Source organism: Trichosurus vulpecula, chromosome 3, assembly GCF_011100635.1.
Source record: "Trichosurus vulpecula isolate mTriVul1 chromosome 3, mTriVul1.pri, whole genome shotgun sequence".
NCBI classification, from domain to species: Eukaryota; Metazoa; Chordata; class Mammalia; order Diprotodontia; family Phalangeridae; genus Trichosurus; species Trichosurus vulpecula.
The window spans coordinates 73,819,117-73,841,122 of NC_050575.1; the positions used below are offsets into that span (position 1 = coordinate 73,819,117).

General features: G+C 35.6%; 1 pseudogene; it reads right to left on the bottom strand.

Annotated features, from left to right (window-relative positions):
- Window positions 1-7,485: 7,485 nt before the first annotated feature.
- LOC118842100 lies at window positions 7,486-11,553 on the bottom strand (annotated as a pseudogene).
- Window positions 11,554-22,006: the final 10,453 nt, after the last annotated feature.

Genomic DNA, 22,006 nt, shown 5'->3' on the forward strand with positions numbered 1-22,006 from the left:
ATGATAAATCATGAAATTATAAAACAAAAACAAAAGAATTAAAAAATAGAAGACAAAATTTCTCATTAGAAAAACGACTGACCTAGAAAATATATCCAGGAGAGATAAGTTAAATATTACTGGGCTATCTGAAAGCCATGATCACAAAAAAAGGTTAGATATCATCTTTCAAGAAATTATCAAGGAAAACTGTCCCAGTATTCTAGAACCAGAGGGTAAAATAGAAATTGAAACAATCCCCCAATTACCTCCTGAAAGAGATCCCAAGAGGAAAACTCCTATGAATATTGTAGCCAAATTCCAGAGTTCCTAGGTCAAGGAGAAAATATTGCAAGCATCCACAAAGAAACAGTTGAAATATTGTGGAGACATAATCAGGATAACACAGCTGGGAAAACTGGAAAAATAGTATGGCAAAAACTAGGCATAGGACAACATCTCATACCTATACCGTGAAAAGTCAAAATGGGTATATAATTTAGATATAAAGGGTAATAATATAAGCAAAATAGGAGAGCAATTCAGAGTTAACCTGTCAGACCTATGGAAAAGGGAAGAATTGATGAACAAACAAGAGACACAGAATATTATGAAATGTAAAATGGATAATTTTGATTACGTTAAATTAAAAGAAAGTTTTCACACAATAAACCAACACATTCTTGATTAGAAGGAAAGCAGAAAGATGGTAAACAATTTTTACACCCAGTGTCTCTGAAAAAGTATTCATTTCTAAAATATGTAGAGAACTGAGCCAAATTTATAAGAATACAAGTTATTCCCTAATTAATAAATGGTGAAAGGATAAGAACAGACAACATTTAGATGAAGAAATCAAAGATAACTAAAGGCATATGGTAAAATGCTCTAAATCACTTTTTAAATTTTTTTTAAATTTTTTTATTTTTTAAAATTTATTTATTTAACATATTTAGTTTTCAGCATTGGTTTTCACAAGAATTTGAATTACAAATTCTCTCCCCATTTCTACCTTCCCCCCCCCGACTCCAAGATGATGTATATTCTGATTGCCCTGATCTCCATTCAGCCCTCCCTGCTGTCACTCCACTCCCCTCCCATCCACTTTTCCCTTCCTTTCTTGTAGGGCAAGATAAATTTCTACACCCCATTGCCTGTGTATCTTATTTTCTAGTTGCATGCAAAAACTTTTTTTTTTGTTTTTGAACATCTGTTTCTAAAACTTTGAGTTCCAAATTCTCTCCCCTCTTCTCTTCCCACCCATCCTCCCTAAGAAGTCAAGCAATTCAACATAGGCCACAAGTGTATCATTATGTATAACCCTTCCACAATACTCATGTTGTGAAAGACTAACTATATTTTGCTCCTTCCCATCCCATCCCCCTTTATTGAATTTTCTCCCTTGACCCTGTCCCCTTTCCAAAGTGTTTGTTTTTGATTACCTCCACCCCCATCTGCCTCCCCTCCATCATCTCCCCCCTTTTTTATCTTCTTCCCTCTTCTTTCCTGTGGGGTAAGATACCCAATTGAGTATGTATGGTATTCCCTCCTTAGGCCAAATCTGATGAGCACAATGTTCACTCATTCCCCCCTCACCTGCCCTCTCCCCTCCTCCCACAGAACTGCTTCCTCTTGCCACCTTTATGTGAGATAATCCACCCCATTCTGTCTCTCCCTATCTACCTCTCAATATATTCCTCTCTCATCCCTTAATTTGATTTTATTTCTTTTAGATATCTTCCCTTCATCTTCAACTCACCCTGTGTCCTCTCTCTCTCTCTCTCTCTCTCTCTCTCTCTCTCTCTCTCTCTCTCTCTCTATCACTGTATATATATATACACATACATATACACATACACATACATATATACATACATGCACATTCACTTATATATATATATACACATAAACATATATATATATATATATATATATATGCATATTCCTTTCAGCTACTATGATATTGAGGTCTCATGAATCATACATATCATCTTTCTATATAGGAATGTAAACAAAACAGTTCAACTTTAGTAAGTCCCTTATGATTTCTCTTTCTTGTTTACCTTTTCATGCTTCTCTTGATTCTTGTATTTGAAAGTCAAATTTTCTATTCGGCTCTGGTCTTTTCACTGAGAAAGCTTGAAAGTCCTCTATTTTATTGAAAATCCATATTTTGCCTTGGAGCATGATACTCAGTTTTGCTGGGTAGGTGATTCTAGGTTTTAATCCTAGCTCCATTGACCTCCGGAATATTGTATTCCAAGCCCTTCGATCTCTTACTGTAGAAGCTGCCAGATCTTGGGTTATTCTGATTGGGTTTCCACAATACTCAAATTGTTTCTTCTGGCTGCTTCTAGTATTTTCTCCTTGATCTGGGAGCTCTGGAATTTGGCAACAATATTCCTAGGAGATTTCTTTTTGGGATCTATTTGAGGAGGCGATCGGTGGATTCTTTCAATTTCTATTTTGCCCTGTGGCTCTAGAATATCAGGGCAGTTCTCCTTGATAATTTCTTGAAAGATGATATCTAGGCTCTTTTTTTTGATCATGGCTTTCAGATAGTCCAATAATTTTTAAATTATCTCTCCTGGATCTATTTTCCAGGTCAGTGGTTTTTCCAAGGAGATATTTCACATTGTCTTCCATTTTTTCATTCCTTTGGTTATGTTTTATAATACCTTGATTTCTCATAAAGTCACTAGCTTCCACTTGCTCCAATCTAACTTTTAAGGTAGTATTTTCTTCAGTGGTCTTTTGGACCTCCTTTTCCATTTGGCTAATTCTGCCTTTCAAGGCATTCTTCTCCTCATTGGCTTTTTGGGGGTCTTTTGCCATTAGTGTTAGTCTACTTTTTAAGGTGTTGTTTTCTTCAGTATTTTTTGGGTCTCCTTTAGCAAGTCATTGACTTGTTTTTCATGGTTTTCTCGCATCCTTCTCATTTCTCTTCCCAATTTTTCCTCTACTTCTCTAACTTGCTTTTCCAAATCCTTTTTGAGCTCTTCCATGGCCTGGTACCAATTCATGTTTTTTCTTGGAGGCTTTTGTTGTAGGCTCTATGACTTTGTTGCCTTCTTTAGGCTGTATGTTTTGGTCTTCTTTGTCACCAAAGAAAGAATCCAAAGTCTGAGACTGAATCTGGGTGTGTTTTCACTGTCTGGCCATATTCCCAACCAACTAACTTGACCCTTGAGTTTTTCAGCAGGGTATGACTGCTTGTAGACTAAAGAGTTCTATGTTCCATGTTTTGGAGGGATGCACCAGCTCTGTCACACCAGCACTCCTCCTTCCCCAAGAACCCCCTACCCAGACTGAGTTTAGATCTTCAGCAGGCTGTGCACTCTGGCTCTGATCTGCCACTTAATTCCTCCCACCAGTTGGGCCTGGGGCTGGAAGCAACAGCAGCTGTAGCTGCCCCACCTCCGCTGCCCTGGGGACAGTGGCCCAACTGTGAACCCCTTCCACTCCCACAGCTTTTCCCACTAACCTTCTCTGCTGTCTTTGTTGTTTGTGGGTTGAGAAGTCTGGTAACTAGTGTAGCTCACTGATTCGGCCCACTCCGCCCGGCTCCTGGTCTTGTTGGTCCAAGTAGCTCACGCTGGGCTCTGCTCTGCTCTCAGCTCCCAGCTCCCAGCTCTGTGTGGGATAGACCTCACCCAGGGACCATCCAGGCTGTCCTGGGCTGGAGCCCTGCTTCCCTCTGCTGTTTTGTGGGTTCTGCAGTCCTAGAATTGGTTCAGAGCCATTTTTTGTAGGTTTTTGGAGGGACTCAGCAGGGAGCTCACTGCTCTCCAGCCACCATCTTGGCTCTGCCCCTTCTAAATCACTTTTGATTAGAGAAATGCAAATTAAAACAACTCTGAGGTGCCACCTCATATCTATCAGAATGACTAATATGACAAAAAATGGGAAATGTTGGAGAAGATGTGGGAAAATAGAAATACAAATGCATTGTTGGTGGAGTTGTGAACTGATCCAGTCATTTGGGAGAACAATTTGGAACTGTGCCCAAAGGTCTGTAAAACTCTATATACCCTTTGGTCCAGAAATGTCACTATTAGGTCAATATCTCAGGGATATCATACAAAAGGGAAAAGGACCCACAAATACAAAAATATTTATGGCTGCTCTTTTTGAGGTGGCAAAGAACTGGAAATTGAGGGGATGTCCATCAATTGGGGAATGGCTAAACAAATTGTATTATGTGAATGCAAAGGAAAACTATTTTTTGGAAGAAATGATGAGCATGCAGATTTCAGAAAAATACGTGGAAAGATTTACATTAACTGATACTGAGTGAAGTGAGCAGAAGCATCAGTACAGTGTACACAGTAACAACAACACTGTGAGGTGACCAACTCTGATACACTTAGCTCTTCTCAGCAAGAGAATAATCTAAGACAATTGCAAAGGCTCAAGTTTGAAAATCCTATCCACATCCAGAGAAAGAAGTATGGAGTCTGAATGCATATGGAAGCATACTATTTTCCTTCTCTTTTTTTTCTTTTTGTGTTTTTTCCCTTTTGTTCTCATTCTTCTTTCATAATATGGCTTATGTGAAAATATGTTTATTGTACATGTTTGAATATTAGTGTGCATGCCATCTTGGGGAGGGGAAAGGAGAGGGAAGAAGAAAAAAATTTTGTACTCAAAATCTTATAAAAACGAATGTTGAAAACTATCTTTACATGTAATTTGAAAAAATAAAATATTATTAAGGAAAAAAATATAGATTAAAATTTAGTTGCAAAGTACTCCAATTCTAAAGAATGAATGGGTCGAAGAACTAATCGTGAAACAACCAATTAATTCACCAAAGAGAATAACAATGATGAGAAAACATGCCAAAATTTATGGAATGCAGCCAAAACAATATCTGGGGGAAAAATTATATCTCTAAATAAGTACATCAATAAAAGTGAGAAAGAATATAATAATGAACCAGAAATGCAATTTAAAAAAATAAAAAAGAATAAATTAAAATTTCCCAAGTAAAGATCATATTGGAAAACATGAAAGCTAAAAGAGAGATTAGTAAAATTGTAAGAAAAAAATCTGAACTAATATATAAAATTAGGAGATGGTTTTATGAAAATAAATTTAAAAAATAGATACACATTTGGTAAATTTTGGTTTTTTTATATACAAAGAAAACCAAATTACCAGTATTAAATATGAAATGGGTGAATAGACCACCTATAAGATGAAATTAAATTAATTATTAAGAGCTCTGTTACTCAATTATATACCAATAAATATGACAATTTAAGTAAGATTTATGAATATTCACAAAAATATGTTAGCCAGATTAACAGAAAAGGAAACAGAGTACAAAATAAACTTGATCTTAAATAACCTGAAATCTTGAAAGAGAGAGAGAGAGAGAGAGAGAGAGAGAGAGAGAGAGAAAGTAAGAAAGAAGAAAGGAAGGAAGGAAAGAAAGGAAGAAAGGAAGGAAGGAAGGAAGGAAGAAAGAAAGGAAGGAAGGAAGGAAGGAAGAAAGAAACAAAGAAACAAAGAAACAAAGAAAGGAAGGAAGGAAGGAAGGGAGGAAGGCAGGGAGGGAGGAAGAAAAAAGAAAGATAATTGATTAAACCATAAATGAGCTGCCTAAGAGACTATCCCTGAGACCCCATGGATTCATATGTTCATTCTAACCAACATTTAAATAATAAATAATTCCATTACTATAGAAACTATTTGGAAAAATAGTCAAAAAAACGCTTACTAAATGCCATTGACAAGACAAATATGATCATGATATCTAAACCAGGAAGAGCCAAAACTGAGAAAGAAAACTATAAACCAATTTCTCTAATGAATATTTACGCAAAAAATTTGAAATTAAATACTAGCAAGGATATTACAATAATATATTACAAAGATTATAAACTATGACCAGTTGGGATTTATATCAGAAATGAAAAGCTGGTTCAATATTAGGAAAAACTATCAGCATAATCAAATATAAATTTAAAAAAATGAAAAAAAATTGTGTGACTATTTCAATAGGTGCAGAAAAGCCTTTGACAAAATATACTTCCATTAAAAACACTAAAAAATCATAGGAATAAAATAGAGCTTTCCTTTTTATATATATAAATGCAACCAAACATTTATTTACACCAAAAATATCTAACACTGGATCTTTCACATAGGAGGGACAAAGTAGTATATGTACATGCATACTACACATATACACACATACGTATATACATCCATATATACAGTACAGAAACACACACACAGCAAGGAAGGTAGAGCAGAACTGAAATAAGGGTGTTTTGTCATTGTCAACAGTTAATATTGTTCCACACCTATGGATCTACTGTTTCACTTTCATTTAGAGGGACTTTGCTTTGCTCTTGCCCCTCAGTATACATTTATGAGTCTGAGGTCACAGGTGTTCTCACTGGATGGCACATGAAGAAAAAGGGCAAATTGGAGGAAAAGAAGCCTCAAATTGGTATTTGGTGTGCTCAGATGTCCCATAAGCTCTAGTTCTTAATAGCACTAGCATGAAATTGGCATAGACAATGTTTGGGTTTTGTTGTTGTTGTTGTTGTTGTTGTTGTTTTAAAAAAGGCAAGGCATTATACCCAGTAACAAATTTCATGTAAAATTGAAAATAAAAAAATCTGAGAAGATTTCTCCTTCTCTCCACCACCCTCCTCTGCTATGTGAAAAAGGATCTTACCTGTAGTATAGTCAATTCTACTAGGAAACATTGACTGGAAGAGGAATAAAGGAAGAAGAGTGGGGAGGGAAGAAGAACTGTTTAATTTTCAAACTAAAATTACATGCAAGTGAGCTGAATTTAAGGTTAGGTCACTAAGACATGACTCATATTGAGTAGAGGGTTTTAGGATCTGTGTGCACTTTGGGTAAACTTTCAGCGTCTATCTGACTGGGTTCCACTGGTTGGGCCAGTGTACCCTACTGGATTCCAGCTCCTCTGGAGTTAAGGGTTAAAGTGAGCAGTATGTTACTGTGAAGAAGGGGGTCTTCTTCCTCCTTTCCCTTCCTTCCTGCTTCCCTGGAAAAGCTGTATTGTGGTAATCTCTGGAGAAGAGCACAAAGACAACATACCTCCCAAGGTGTGGACTGGTGGAGAAGTAATGGTGGGAACTGGAAGAGATTTATAGTTAAATACAACAAACAGGAAAAAGGGGGATTAATTATTGTTCATGAGATGAAGAGTTGTGATTGAGTTTGCATTGGGGGACAGGGAGAATCATCTGTGAAATATTCCAGCTGCAGGTAATTTATCAGGGAATCTCCTGAGTTACAAAAACTTCGAGTAAAGAAAAAAAGAAAAAAAATCGGCCTATAATATGTTCTTATGAAGACTTAAATACTGAAAATCCACAAGCAACTGTTCAGACACAGTGACTCTGAAGTGTTCCAACCACTCCCCTTCAAGGGACAACTGCATCAAAGTGAGAGATGGAGAGGTGAAGCCCCTCTCCTACCTGGCTCTGCTCAGGCATCAGGAGACACAGCCAGTCATCACTGCTGAGCACCTGCAGTAGCTGGAACTGGCATCCCCAGTGGGTTGACAGCAGCAATCACTCACTGGCTAGCCTACTAGAGGTCCAATTGGTGAAAGAGACGGCACTGAAGTAATCCCTGACATCATGTTGTCAGTGCTGACAGGAGCGCTGCCGCTTGGCATGTTGAATGTGTCCATCCGAGTCTGGTCCTTTACAATTGGGTAGAAATGACGGTGTTCCTCCAAGGCCTCTCTTGTGGTGAGCCATGATGGGTGGTCATAGCACAGCACATTGTCCAAGAAATCAAGGGCTTATGGACTGACCAGGTGCTTTTTTTCACTGTAAACAAAATGCTCCCATCGACTATGGGAGTGCTTGACCAGGATATCACTGAAATATGGATCTACTTCAATGTTGTATTTATTGATACAATCATGTAAGTCTTCTGTCCCCAGCACTTTGGCTATCCTTGCCAAATGATCATAATTGTCGTGTCCATGGAAAAATGGCTTCTTTGGGAAGATCATGCTTGCCAACATGCAACCCAAGTTCCAAATATCCAAACTGTAATCATACATCTGATAGTCTACAAGAAGCTCAGGACATTAAAATATCATAAAGCCAGGGGTGGAGCCAAGATGGTTGCTGGAAAGCAAGGACTTGTTTAAGCTCTGTCCCAAATCCCTCCAAACACCTGTAAAAATGTCTCTGAACAAATTTTAGAGCTGCAGAACCCATGAAAAAGCAGAGGGAAGCAGGTCTCCAGCCTGGATGGTTACTGGGAAGAGTGTATTGCAAGTGTGTTGGGAGTGGAGTGCAGCCCAGCATGGGCCATGCCAGGATAGACCAGACTAGGAGTCAGCCAGAGGGAGCCTTAGGGCCATGAATCATTGAAGTATGGCACTTACCAGACTTCTCAACCCACAAATGCCAAAGACCATGGAGCAGGTTAGTGGGTAAACTGCTAGATAGGGTTAGATACCTGTCCAGCCACCAACCCTGGGGGTAGTGGAGGTGGTGCAGTGGTGGAGCTCCAGCATCAGCTGCTTTCAGAGTTCCTGGAGCACAGAGTGGGAGGAATTAAGAGGCAGACCAGGGCAGGAGTACAGGGCTTGCTTTGTGCTGCTTGGATCTGGGTCACAATCCTGGTTGGTGGTACTTGGGGGAGGAGGAGCACTGCTGTGGCAGAGCTTGCAGTGACAGTGGAGTACAAGTAGCTCTGAAAATAGCAGCACAGCCACTAATGCTTGGGACAAAGCACTCTCTACTCTACAAGCAGTCATACCCTGAAAAAAAGCTCAAAGGTCAAGTAGTTGGCTGGGAACATGGCCAGGCAGCTAAAAAGGACACAGACTCAGACTCAGACTCAGACTCTAGAATCTTTTTTTGGTGAAAAAGAACATCAAAACATATGGCTAGAAGTCCACAAAGTTAAAGATCCAACATCAAAAATTTCCAAGAAAAATATGAATTGGTCTCAGGCCATGGAAGAGCTCAAAAGGGATTTGCAAAAGGAAGCAAGAGAAGTAGAGGAAAAATTGGGAAGAGAAATGAGAGTGGTGCAAGAAAACCATGAAAAACAAGTCAATGACTTGCTAAAGGAGACCCAAAAAATACTGAAGAAAATAACACCTTAAAAAATACACTAACACTAATGGCAAAAGACCTCCAAAAAGCGAATGAGGAGAATGCCTTGAAGGCAGAATTAGTCAAATGGAAAAGGAGGTCCAAAAGACCACTGAGGAAAATACCACCTTAAAAATTAGATTGGAGCAAGTGGAAGCTAGCGACTTCATGAGAAATCAAGATGTTATAAAACAGAACCAAAGGAATGAAAAAAGTAGAAGACAATGTGAAATGTCTCATTGGAAAAACCACTGACCTGGAGAATAGATCCAGGAGAGATAATTTAAAAATTATTGGACTACCTGAAAGCCATGATCAAAAAAAGAACCTAGACATCATCTTTCAAGAAATTATCAAGGAAAATTGCCCTGACATTCTAGAGCAAGAAGGTAAAATAGAAATTGAAAGAATACAGCAATCGCCTCTTGAAAAAGATGCCAAAAAGAAAACTCCTAGGAATATTGTCACCAAACTCCAGAGTTCTCAGGTCAAGGAGAAAATACTAGAAGCAGCCAGAAAGAAATATTTTTAGTATTGTGGAAACACAATACTGGATAACACGAAATCTAGCAGCATCTACCTTAAGGGATCAAAGGGCTTGGAATATGATATTCCAGAGGTCAATGGACCTAGGATTAAAACCAAGAATCACCTACCCAGCAAAACTGAGTATAATGCTCCAAGGCAAAATAAAGATTTTCAATAAAATAGAGGAATTTCAAGCTGTTTCAGTGAAAAGACCAGAGCTGAATACAAAATTTGACTTTCAAACAAAAGAATCAAGAGAAACAAGAAAAGATAAACAAGAAAGAGAAATCATATAGGACTTACTAAAGTGGAACTGTTTTATTTACATTCCTACATGGAAACAGGATGTGTATAACTCATGAGACCTTTCTTAATATTAGGGTAGTTGAAGGGAGTATACATATACATACACACACACACAAACACACACACACACACACACACACACACACACACACACACACACACATATATATATATATATAGACAGAGGGCACAGTGTGAGTTGAATATGAAGGGTCAATATCTAAAAAAATAAAATCAAACTAAGAGATGAGAGAGGAAAATATTGAGAGAGGGAGAAAGGGAGTGATACAATGAGGTAAATTGTCTCACATAAAAGTGGCAAGAAAAAGCAGTTCATTGGAAGGGAAGAGGGGGCAGGTGAGAGGGAATGAGTGAATCTTGCTTTCATCAGATTTTACTTGAGGAAGGAATAACAAACACGCTCCATCAGGCATCTTACCCCACAGGAAAGTAGGGGATAAAAAAGGGGGAATATAGAAGGGAGGGAAGATAGGGGGAGGAGGTAACCAAAAGCAAATACTTTTGAAAAGGGACAGGGTCAAAAGAGAAAATTGAATAAATGGGGACAGGATAGGATGGAAGGAAATATAGTTAGCCTTTCACAACATGAGTATTGTGGAAGTGCTTTACATAATGATACATGTGTGATCTGTGTTGAATTCCTTGCCTTCTAGGGAGGGTGGGTGAGTGGGAAGGGAAGAGGGGAGAGAATTTGGAACTCAAATTTTTAAAATCAGATGCTCAGAAAAAAGTTGTTTTGCATGCAAGTGAGAAATAAGATATATGGAGAATGGGGCATATAAATCTATTCTAACCGACAAGAAAGTAAGGTGAAAGATGATAGGGGGGAGTGGGGTGACAGAAGGGAGGACTGACTGGGGAGTGGGGCAATCTGGATATATGTCGTATTGAAGTTGGGGGAGGGTAGAAATGGGGAGAAAATTTGTAACTCAAAATCTTGTGGAAATCAATGTTGAAAACTAAAATATTAAATAATAAAATAATTTCTAGGAGAAAAAAATCTAGCTCTGTTAAAAAAATACCATGAAGTCACTTGGACATTATATTCTTGGCCAGGATTACAAAATTCAGCCAAGCCCCAGTCTATTACTCACAGTTTTCTGCGTTCATGATTGATCATGACATTATGAGGTTTAACATCTCTATATATAATCCCCATGGTATGACAATAATCCAGGTCCTTCAAAATCTCATACATATAAAATCGAATATTATAGTCTGTTAATATCTGGTACAATTTCTTGAAGTCTGTGTTGTTTATGTGTTCAAAAACCAATGCAAGTGTTTGTGACACGGGGTCTTTTGTTATATCTTCCAGTGTGATAATATTGGGGCCACCTTGCAGGTTCTCCAAAATCTTTATTTCACTCCTGATTTTCTTCTTCTTTACAGGTTTGAGAATTTTAATGACTACTCTTTCTTTATTTGTGATGTTGATGGCTTCAAATACTTCGCTGTATTTACCCTGGTCTAAGTTTCAAACTAGTTGATAGTTATCTTGCTTTCCCCTTTCCACCACATGTGACTCGTAGCCCCGGTACTCCTGGGGTCTGTGCATGTTTACAATAATGTAAACTTTGGCCCTGCTTGGCACCGTCCCAACATGTCAAACAGGTTGGTGGGCAAAGCCGGATTTGATGTTAAAGTTCTGGTACTCACTTAATCAAGAGCCAACTAGGGGTAAGACCTTGTTTAGACTCCTTGTTTTCTCCAGCTGTATGGAGGCATGGTGGAGAAAGAAGTCTGGAGTCAGGAGCAGAACCTGTGGTGGTGGTGGAGGTGGCAGTAGTGGCTGCTCTCCCCTCTCCACACATAGCTAATATGGTAGAGGAGGAGACACACAGCTGGGGTACCAGCCCCAGGGAGCAAAGTAAGGCATATAGAGTTTTCCTTAAAATAATGAGCAGTATCTTTCTACATCATCAAACATTATCTGTAATGGGGATAAAATAGAAGCCTTCCCAACAAGTTCAGGGATGAAGAAAGAATGCTCATTATCACAACTTTGATTAAATATTACACTATAAATGATAGTTACAGTAACAAAAGAAGAAAAAGAAATTGAAGGAATTAGAACAGGTAATGAGGAAACAAAACTATTAGGCATTTAAGGTCAGAGGGTCAGAGATAGGATTATAGTTGGAGGCACTTAGGATTAGGGTTATAGTCAGAGGCATTTAGGGCTAGGTTTAGGGTTAGACTTGGAGTTGGAGGCAGAGTCAAGAGTCAGGCATTTAGGGTCAGAGGTATCATTCTTCAAAGATGATATCATGGTGAGTTCAGGGAATCCTAAATATTCAACTAAAAACTAACTGAAACAATTAACAACGTCATCAAAATTGCAGGATAGAAAATAAACCCACAGAATCTATCAGCATATATGTGTGTGTGCATATGTGTATTTACACACATATATACATATGTGTACATAAAAACCATACATACATATCTGATAAAGTTCAGAAGGAAGAGGTAGAAAGAGAAATTTAATTTAAAAGAAGTGCAGACAATAAAAAATACTTGGAAGTCTACATCCCAAGACACAACCAGGGGCTATGTGAATAGAATGACAAAACAATACATACAAAGTCAGATCTGGATAATGAGAAAAAAATTGTGAACTTCCCATGGTAAGACCAAGTCAATATATTTTATAAAAAAATATTTCATCCATTTATTTTTACTTTTCAACATTCACTTTTACAAGATTTTGAGTTCTATTTTTTTTTACTCCTTCCCTTCCTACTTCCCCAAGAAGGCATGCAATCTGATATAGGCTATACATGTACAATCACATTAAACATAATTGTACATTAGTCATGTTGTAAAGAAGAATCAGAATCAAAGCATGTAAGCACATCCAGGGTTGTACTAAGGAACAAGGAGGTGACATCTGCCCATACGGGGCTGCGCTGAGGTATGGGCAGGTCCTGCTGGAGGATTCCTGCTCAGCCAGAGCTGTGCTAAAGCACAATGGGTTCTGGCCACTGGGGGATGCCTGCTTGCACAGGACTGTGCTGACACATATGGTGGTTCACTGATCTGGAGTCTGTCAGTTACCCTGGCTATGCTAGGGCATGAGGTGTGGGGTGTATTGAGTCCCAGTTTTGGCATTTGCCTGCTCTACCACCCTGGGGATCAGGATCTCCGACTGTTTTGTCGAGGTGGGGCTTGTTGCTGGCTTGCTGGGATGCTTCCTGTCCTGGGATGCACTCTCTTTTTGCCTGAGTAAGACAAGTCTTTTTTTTGCTGACCCTCCAAGTTTCCCAGGTTAAAAGACTGCTTCTTTCCATCTTTACATTGGCCCAATTGTTCCAGGATTTTTACTGGTAAGCTATTTTCCGTTCTGTTTTGTTTTTTAGAGGTCAATGAGGGTGAGTGATAGCAATCTATTACTTACTCTGCCATCTTGACTCCCAAGTAAATGTTTTTAAGAAATGACAATTCTAACTTAATTTACTCATTCTCAGCTATACCAAACTACCAAAAATACTTAATAGAGTTAGGAAAAAATAACAGAATTCACCTGGAAGTTAAAAGGTCAAGAATACAAAGAAAGGTTAGCAATAAAAGATCTCAAACTGTATTACGAAGAGGTAATCATTAACATAATGTGTTACTGACTAAGAAATAGAATGGTGTATCAGTGGAAAATATTAGGTAAAAATATACAGTAATCTTGTGTTTGATAAAATCAAAGATCCAAGCTCTTGAAACAAAAGCTCAAAATTTGGAAAAAAAACACTGGGAAAACAGGAAAATGGTTTGGCTGGAACTAAGTATAGACTGACATCTCATGTCATATACAAAGATAAGGTAAAAATGCCTGCATTAGTTATACATGAGTGATAGCATAAGAAAATTAAAGGAGAATGGAAAAACTTACCTGTCAGATCTATGGAGAGGGGGAGAATTTATTAACAAACAAGAGATAAATAGAACCCCAGGAAGTAAGTTGGATAATTTTGATTTCATTAAATTAAAAAAGATTTTCACAAACAAAATCAATGGAGCCAAGATTAGAAGGAAAACAGGAAACTAGAAAAAATTACAGCAATTTCCTTTTTAAAAAGACCTCATTTCTCAAATACATAGCGAGCTAAATCCAATTTGTAAGAACATGAGCCATTTCCCAGTTAACAAAGGGTTAAAGGATATGAACCTGCAGTTTTCAAAAGAAATAAAATTAACTATATTCATATAAAAACACTCTAAATCATGATTGTTTAGAGAAATGAAAATTGACACTTTTAAACTACTACCACTTACCTATCCGATTAGAAAAATGACAAATGGCTTATATGGGAAAGGATGTCAGAAAATCAGGACATGAATATATTGGTGGAGTTGTGAACTGATCCAACCATTCAGAAGAGCAATTTGGAAGAACAATAAAACATTGCATATCTTTTAACCCAGCAATAACACTATTAAGTCTTTATCCCAACAATATTAAAGAAAAGGAAAAAAGACCTATATGTATACAAATATTTATAGTAGTTCTTTATGTGGTGGCAAAAAGTTGGAAATTGAGGGCATGCCTATCAGTTGGGGGGATGGTTGAACAGAGTGTGGTATATGATTGTGATGGAATGCAAATGTTGTATAAGAAGTAACAAGCAAGCTACTTTAAAAAAAACAGGAAGACTTATGTGAACAGATGCAAAGTGAAGAGAGCAGAACCAGAAGAACATTGTACGTAATACAACTGTACATAATAACAGCTATTCTGAACAAGTCAAAGATCTGAGACAATTCTGAAGAACTTATGAAAAATGCTATCCCCTCTAGAGAAAGAACTGATGGAATCTGAATGCACACTGAATTGTCTGTGTGTGTGTGTGCGTATACTTATGTATGTGTATATGTATGTGTATGTATATATACATAGACACACATGCATATATAACTTTGTGTATATGTATGTGTATATTTATGAGTGTATATATATGTGTGTATGTATATATACATAGACACACACGCATATATGATATTGTTTATTTTATTGTTTTTGTTGGCAACATGGCTAATATGGAAATATGTTTTTTCCATGATCTTATATGTTTACTTGAAATAACATTTCTTGCCTTCTAAATTGGTGTGAGAGGGATGGGAAGAAGTGAGAAAAAGAGGAACTCAACAATTTTTTTTAAAATGAATGTTATAAATAAATAATTTAAAAGCATTCTGAAAATCAATCAATATCAATCAATCAATAAACATTTATTAAGCACCTAATGTCTTGCACTATGCTTAATTGAATCAAAGTTGCAATTCAAAAGTCACTTACCTATCAAACAATTTTGTTTAAATTTAGATCTTTCCTAGATTTTTTATTCAGCCTGAGTGTCTGTTCAATATGTTTGAATATGCAATGTTGTTTATTTTTGTTAGAGTAAGAATGCTTTAATATCATTGTAATTCTTCTTCCATACCATTTAACTGACATATCATCCTATTTTGAGTGCTCTAGGACTGCACACAAAATACATGTAAGTATATGATGACAAGTTTCATGCTATATTTAATATGACAATCCATTATTCTTTTCAGTAATAGTTTTGCATTTGGATTATCATTTTCAAACTTAGGAGTAACCATATGTTTCTTTACTGTTTTGAGTATTTGCAGATAAGATATTTATTGACTATCTTAATAGAGAGACACATTGGGCAACCATGGAATAGAATAAAAAGGATCAGTACAAAGGGGGAACAAATGAAATTTGCATTACATAGTTTACCAATAACTTTGAAATACTGAATTTATCTTACATGATGATAAATTTTCTTATCTCCTTGCTTAAAATATCTTTGCTGCTGATTAAGAAAGAGCTTTATAAATCAGGGATAGTACAAAAATTCAAAAATATATCTTTGTAAAGTTGAAAGGATTATATTATGCTCTTCCAAATGAAAAAAAAATTGCAACCAGATGATCTTAAATGTCACTTAAAAAATTAAGCCCGAGAAAGCTAATGAATGATAGAACCAAGCTCCTTCTTTCTATGAAGAGACCACCCAAGATAGAATATTATTTCTATTTTCCTATGTTAACAGGATTTTGCTGAATCCATCTTTGACCTGAGAATGGTGAAACAGCAGGCCAGAGACAAAGTGCCAAAAATGAAGTAGCCATTTAATGAATTAGCTTCATTATGAGGAAAAGATTTGCAAATTGGGATTTCTCCTGACAAGAACTCCACTTTGCTGAAGTGAAGACAGAGATTATATGCATAAATTATAATTGGAAAAGGGGGGAAGGTGGATTATAATCTTTCCCAGTGCTACAGTGTTTTCCCACAACAAAACCACAAATCGAAGACAATACAACAATTCTAGAGTCCTGTGGGAGCAATACTGTCCTTGAGGGTCATTACTTAGTGGATCACAGGACCAGAGTCCTATAACTCTGAGATGGGAACAGGTTCTATAATCTTTGATTCACTTCGCTTCAGGTATGCAGGCAGAAGGATGCCAGTGTTTGTTAGCCTTGTCAAGGTTTGATTGATCAGTTCAAGCTGAATTGTGAGTCTGACTCACAAGCAGAAAAAGGCAGTTCTGCAAAATCTAATCTATTAGTATGTTCATTTCACATATCACATTGATTATTATAAAAATCAGAATGCCCTCCAAACCTGTATATAGTTTGCTTTCCTTTCATACCTATTATTTTTAAAAGTCTTTAATTTTGCTTTTTTATTTTATGATTATATTGCATGGCCTTGAAAATTTCTTGAATCATTAGCAAGAGTGAATTATTTTAAATGCAGACTTTAGACTCCTCTCATGTATGCCATTTTTTTTTTTTACAAAATAACTTTATGGATATCTTATATTTTTATATCACTTAAATTTTCCAATGTATCATTTGCTATTCCTCCTTGCAAAGGAACTTTCCTTGTAAAACATAGAATTAAAAAGTGGGGGCAGTAGGAGGAGTTCAGCAAATACACCAATATATAGAGTTTGGCAATATAAACAAGCTTCTATACTAAAAGTCTTCCTAACTTTAGCCTTATTTTATTCTCATAATAAGTCTGGGAAGAATGACACTTTCTCAATTCTACTTGATCCTAATGTGCCCCAGATCATGAGATAGGTCTAGAGATATTAAGGTCTGATCACTAGTAAGATGGAATTATACTTACGTTGTCATCATGTAAAGGCCAAGTGACACTCCAGTTCTATTTTAGCTAAGTGAAGAGAGGCTTATCACTGGGATAGTCACTGAGTGATACATACATACATACATACATACATACATACATACATACATACATACGTACATACATACATATACATATATATATATATATATACATATATATATGTGTGTGTGTGTGTAAGTCAGTCAGCTAACTTTACAAAGTTAGGTTTTGGTCTATATTAATGGGCCTATGCCAAAGAAATAAAGTATTATCTTATTGAATGAGAAATGTCAGAATTAGTTACATTTCTTTTACAGAGATTGTTCTAATTTATTTTTGGTTCTTTTGATATCATCTTCATGACTTTAGACCATTTATGCCTATTATTATAACTAGGAAATTCTTGGAGAAGGATGCTCACCATACCTTACTTTCTGTTCTATTGAGTAATAATGTGTTTTAGACCATTTTTGTTAAAGTCAAACAAATTCATTTTGTTAAAATTTATATCTACTTATTAATGTGGTCATATCTTTATTTGCCTAACAAGAATAGTTTCTTCTCTCAATTTTTTTAAAATTGCTCTTTTCCCCCCTAAATCAGAATGTTCCTAAGGCAAAAGTCAAAGCCATTATTTCAGTCAGCCAAGCATAATTTATTAAGTGCCTATTATGTAGGCATTGTGCTAAGCACTGGGGTTAAAAAGAAATACAGAAAGAGTCTCTGCCCTCAAGGAGTTAACATTCTAATTTTATAATTTTCCACTTTAACTGATACTCTGCCTCCCTAACCAAAGAAGAATCAGAAATGATTGGAAGATTGGATTGGCATGAGCTGGTATATCTGTCCAGCTCTCCATGAACTTCATAGGGATCTGGAAGTATCATTAACCACACTTGTAGAACTAGAAAAATAGGTTTTTGGAATCAAAGTGGCTGCATTGTTTTTCCCTGAAATATTTGGTTCCCTCACAGCTAACTGGATACAGTTTAAAATTGAGATTTTAAAAAAATTCTGTGAATGTCCTAATTTACATACCATGCTCCCACATTGGTAATCTGTCATCACAGAATGTGGTGATGTATTGTTTATATGGTGTCATAATCAAAGAAACAGATGATGTTGATTTCAAAACAATCGTCTATTAGGCTGAATTCCAGCTATTTGTTGAAAGAAAACACATTATTTCCAATTACCCAGGAAATCTTTGTAAAGTGTTTACATATACTTTGCCACCTGCATAACTCTGCCTGTTTCTCAGGGTATTGTGCATGATTAAGGCAATGCAAGGAGCAAGATGAAAAATCATCCAAAAAGCTCCCATCAATCTATTATTGTCAGGCAAAATAAATTTGTGAAGAAAAGACACTGCATTTGCCAAGTAGCTGGAAATAAATATTGCATACTTAAAGGTCATTATCAACTCACCAATTGACTTACTTACTTCTTTTTCTAAGCATATGTATTTTTTGTTCCAAGATGACTCTATCTAAACTAATGAGAGAGATCCTTTTTGCTGCCCAATAAAGGAAGAAAAAAAATCAAACAGGTATACTTTAAAGCCTAATATGTTGTACCTGGACTTCTAAATCAGTCCCTTTGAGCATGTGAATGAAGGAATGAAAGAATAAACTCCGATTCAATAAATTGCTTACTATTTTCTAACCACCACATAGAAATATGAAAGAGAAAATAAACTTTATATTACATTTTAATATGGAAAGATAACACAAGGAAATGGTGGTCAGGGAAGCATTTGGGTTTGGAAAGTAAGAAAGATATTGAAATATATCCCTTGTGGGAACACTGACAGAATTTATTTGTTATAGTTCAGAAATATATAGCTAAATTAGGAAGAGGGGTTGTATGATGGAGTGAATGCATGGTGGCTAGTGAAAAATCCAAGCAGTAAAGTAAATTTGGACCAGAGCCCAGCATAAATGCAGTGAGTGACCAAGAACTACCAATCAAGACAGCAGGCACCACTGCCCTCCCCAGAAGGAGTGGAAATCAAGGCCTTCAAGACTTCTTTTTTAAGCTTGGTCACATGATGACTGGTGAGGAGATATCCACAAAGTTAAGATAGAATTTGATGAAATTTGATAAGACAGAGAGTTTGGGAGTTGAAAAAGTAACAGATGAAGAGGTTGTGAAAATATTCATCTTCTCAATAACGCCACATGCGTAAGATGCTCCGACCAAAAAAGGCAAAGGGAGAAAAAAAAACCAACCAGATCAAAAATGGCTGAGAATAAATTCTCAGATGAGGAAATGCAAGATACCAGTAAATAAGCAAAAAAAATGCTTATGAGTATGATAAAAATAAGTATAAGGGAAGGAGGTGCCAGAGGAAAAGATACCCATGGTCCTTAAAAAGCAAGAGTTAGTAGGTCAGAATTAGGGAGTAGAATGAGGAAATGTGCAATCTTAAAAGCAACAAAAAGTGATGAGACATGGTAAACACTAAAAGACTAAAGATTTCACTGAATCTATGTAGAAATGTTAGCTGGCTATGTATGTATGTATGTATGTATGTATATATATATATATATATGTATATATATATATATATATATATATATATATATATATATATGTATATATATATTTGAATTTATTTAGGGCTGTCTTCAGTTACCAGAGTAAGAATCTGCATTTAAAAGACTGGATTAACTCAGAGGGAGAACAGAAAATATATTTCATTAAGAATATTAGAGTTTAATGTAATAGAGTAGAAATCAAGTTTAAAAATTAAAACTTTGAATGTAAGTTAAATGAATTTGCTTATTAACAAAGAAAACATGATATGAAAATATATTATCACCAGCAAATATACTTAAGACAAAGATATTTGTAGTGTGAAAATGAGTGGCTAGGAAAAATACATAATGCATGTGCTATCTCCAGAAAACAGCATGATAACACCAGAGTCATACGATGGATACTACGAGACACATTAAAGGCCAATGGGTCAAACTCATGTATGGTGAAACTGAAGATCAAAGAAGCTGTTACTTGATCAAAGTCACACAAAGTACTAAAGAAGAGATCTATGATTTGATCTCAGATTCTTTAAGTTCAGAACTCCTTTTGCTGTAGCAAATTATAGTTTGAATTTAGGTGAAACTGGTTTCAAGTCATGAAGTACTGAGACATAAACAAAAAATGATATTATGATTTAAGCAGTGCTGACTATAGGATTATAACTATTAAATATAAGCAGACACAATAACATAACTTTCTTATATTTAAGGGAGAAGTGAACTAAATTATCAAAGGTGATAGATAAATACAGGGTGTCCCTAAAGTCTGGACACAAAGACATATTTTTAAATGTTTGGAATATTAATAGACCTTAGCCCCCTTGACTTCTTTTTCTGGGGTATGCTAAAGGAGAAGGTGTACTCAGTGAAAATCACACATGCAACACACTTGATTAAACACATAAAGAGTGAATGTGCTAAAATTGACAGCAATGTGGAGTTATCGCATCTAGTTCATGTGAATCTTGCCAAGCACATCAACTGTTGTATCATGAACGATGGAAATTATATTGAAGTTGTTATTTGTTAATACTTAAATTAAATAAAATGTTGTTGAAAATTTCATTTTTTTTCATTTCTTGAACATATGCATTTTTGCCTATGTGTCCAGACTTTACGAACACTCTGTGTAAAGTAATAGAGGAATATTGGGAAAAATCACTTTCACAAAATAGTTATTGAAAAAGAATAAGCAAAAAAAAAATGAAGTTACATGATTCAACAGAATTCAGAAAAAAATAGATTTACTAAATATAAAAATGAGTGAAATTTATTATTAGAAAGTGTATTTGTAATTTACATATCTAGGAATTTTTTAAAAAAAATTCATGAGTGCTTAAGGCATAAAGTAGTTTTAAATAAAAGCAGAAATTAAAATTTTTCATTTATACTTCACAATTTAATTAACATAGCAACCAATAAAATAACTGATTGTAACCACAATTGATTGAAATTAACTTGGTAAGGTATGATTAGGTCAAAGACCAAATTATAGAAATAATAAAAATTATAATAAGATAGTGATGATATTAATGTAACATATTAAAATTTATTGGATATGTCTAGGGTAATTTTAGAAAGTTTTCTCTCCTTGAAACTCCATATTAAAAAAGAGACTGGTGGGCTGAATTATACTTCTGTCCTTATTCCTCCTTTTTCTAAGGAAATACACCAGCAAAAATCCTTTGATTTTTGTATTACTTTGCTGTTTTACTGTGTAAATGTACACAAATGAAGGATAAAAGAAGAGTTCTTAAGCTTAAAAAAGAAATTGAGAGAAAAACAAAATAAAACAAAATTACAAGCCGTTGAATTAACAAAGAAAAGATATCATTTTTACAAAGACCATCAAAATAGTCAAAGCCATTAGAAGAATTAATTCAAAAGAAAAAAGTGGAAAACCAATTGCTAAAATAAAAAAAGCAACTAAAATGTGTTAAATAAGAACAATGAATATTATTGGAAAATATTTCTCTCATACATTGCTGTGAAGATAAAAAGAAGTTAATGAATACCTACCAAAGCATGACATGATGAAACTGACACACTAAAGACAGAGGATCTAAACAACTAATATTAGGATAATAAATCAAATAAGCTAGCAATAATAATAGGCCACATAGATATATTGCTTTAAAGTTTACAAAGTACTTTTTTGACATTTTTACATTTTATCCTAATAATTGCACTGTGAAGGATGCAACATTATTATCTCTTGCCTTTTGAAGAAGAGGAAACAAAGATTGAGAGAGGTTAAATGACTTATTGAGTGTTATACAGCTAAGAGATAGCTGAAATGAGTTTTGAACCTAGGTCTTCACATCCATGTCCAACACATGTCTAACTACATCAACTATGCCTCT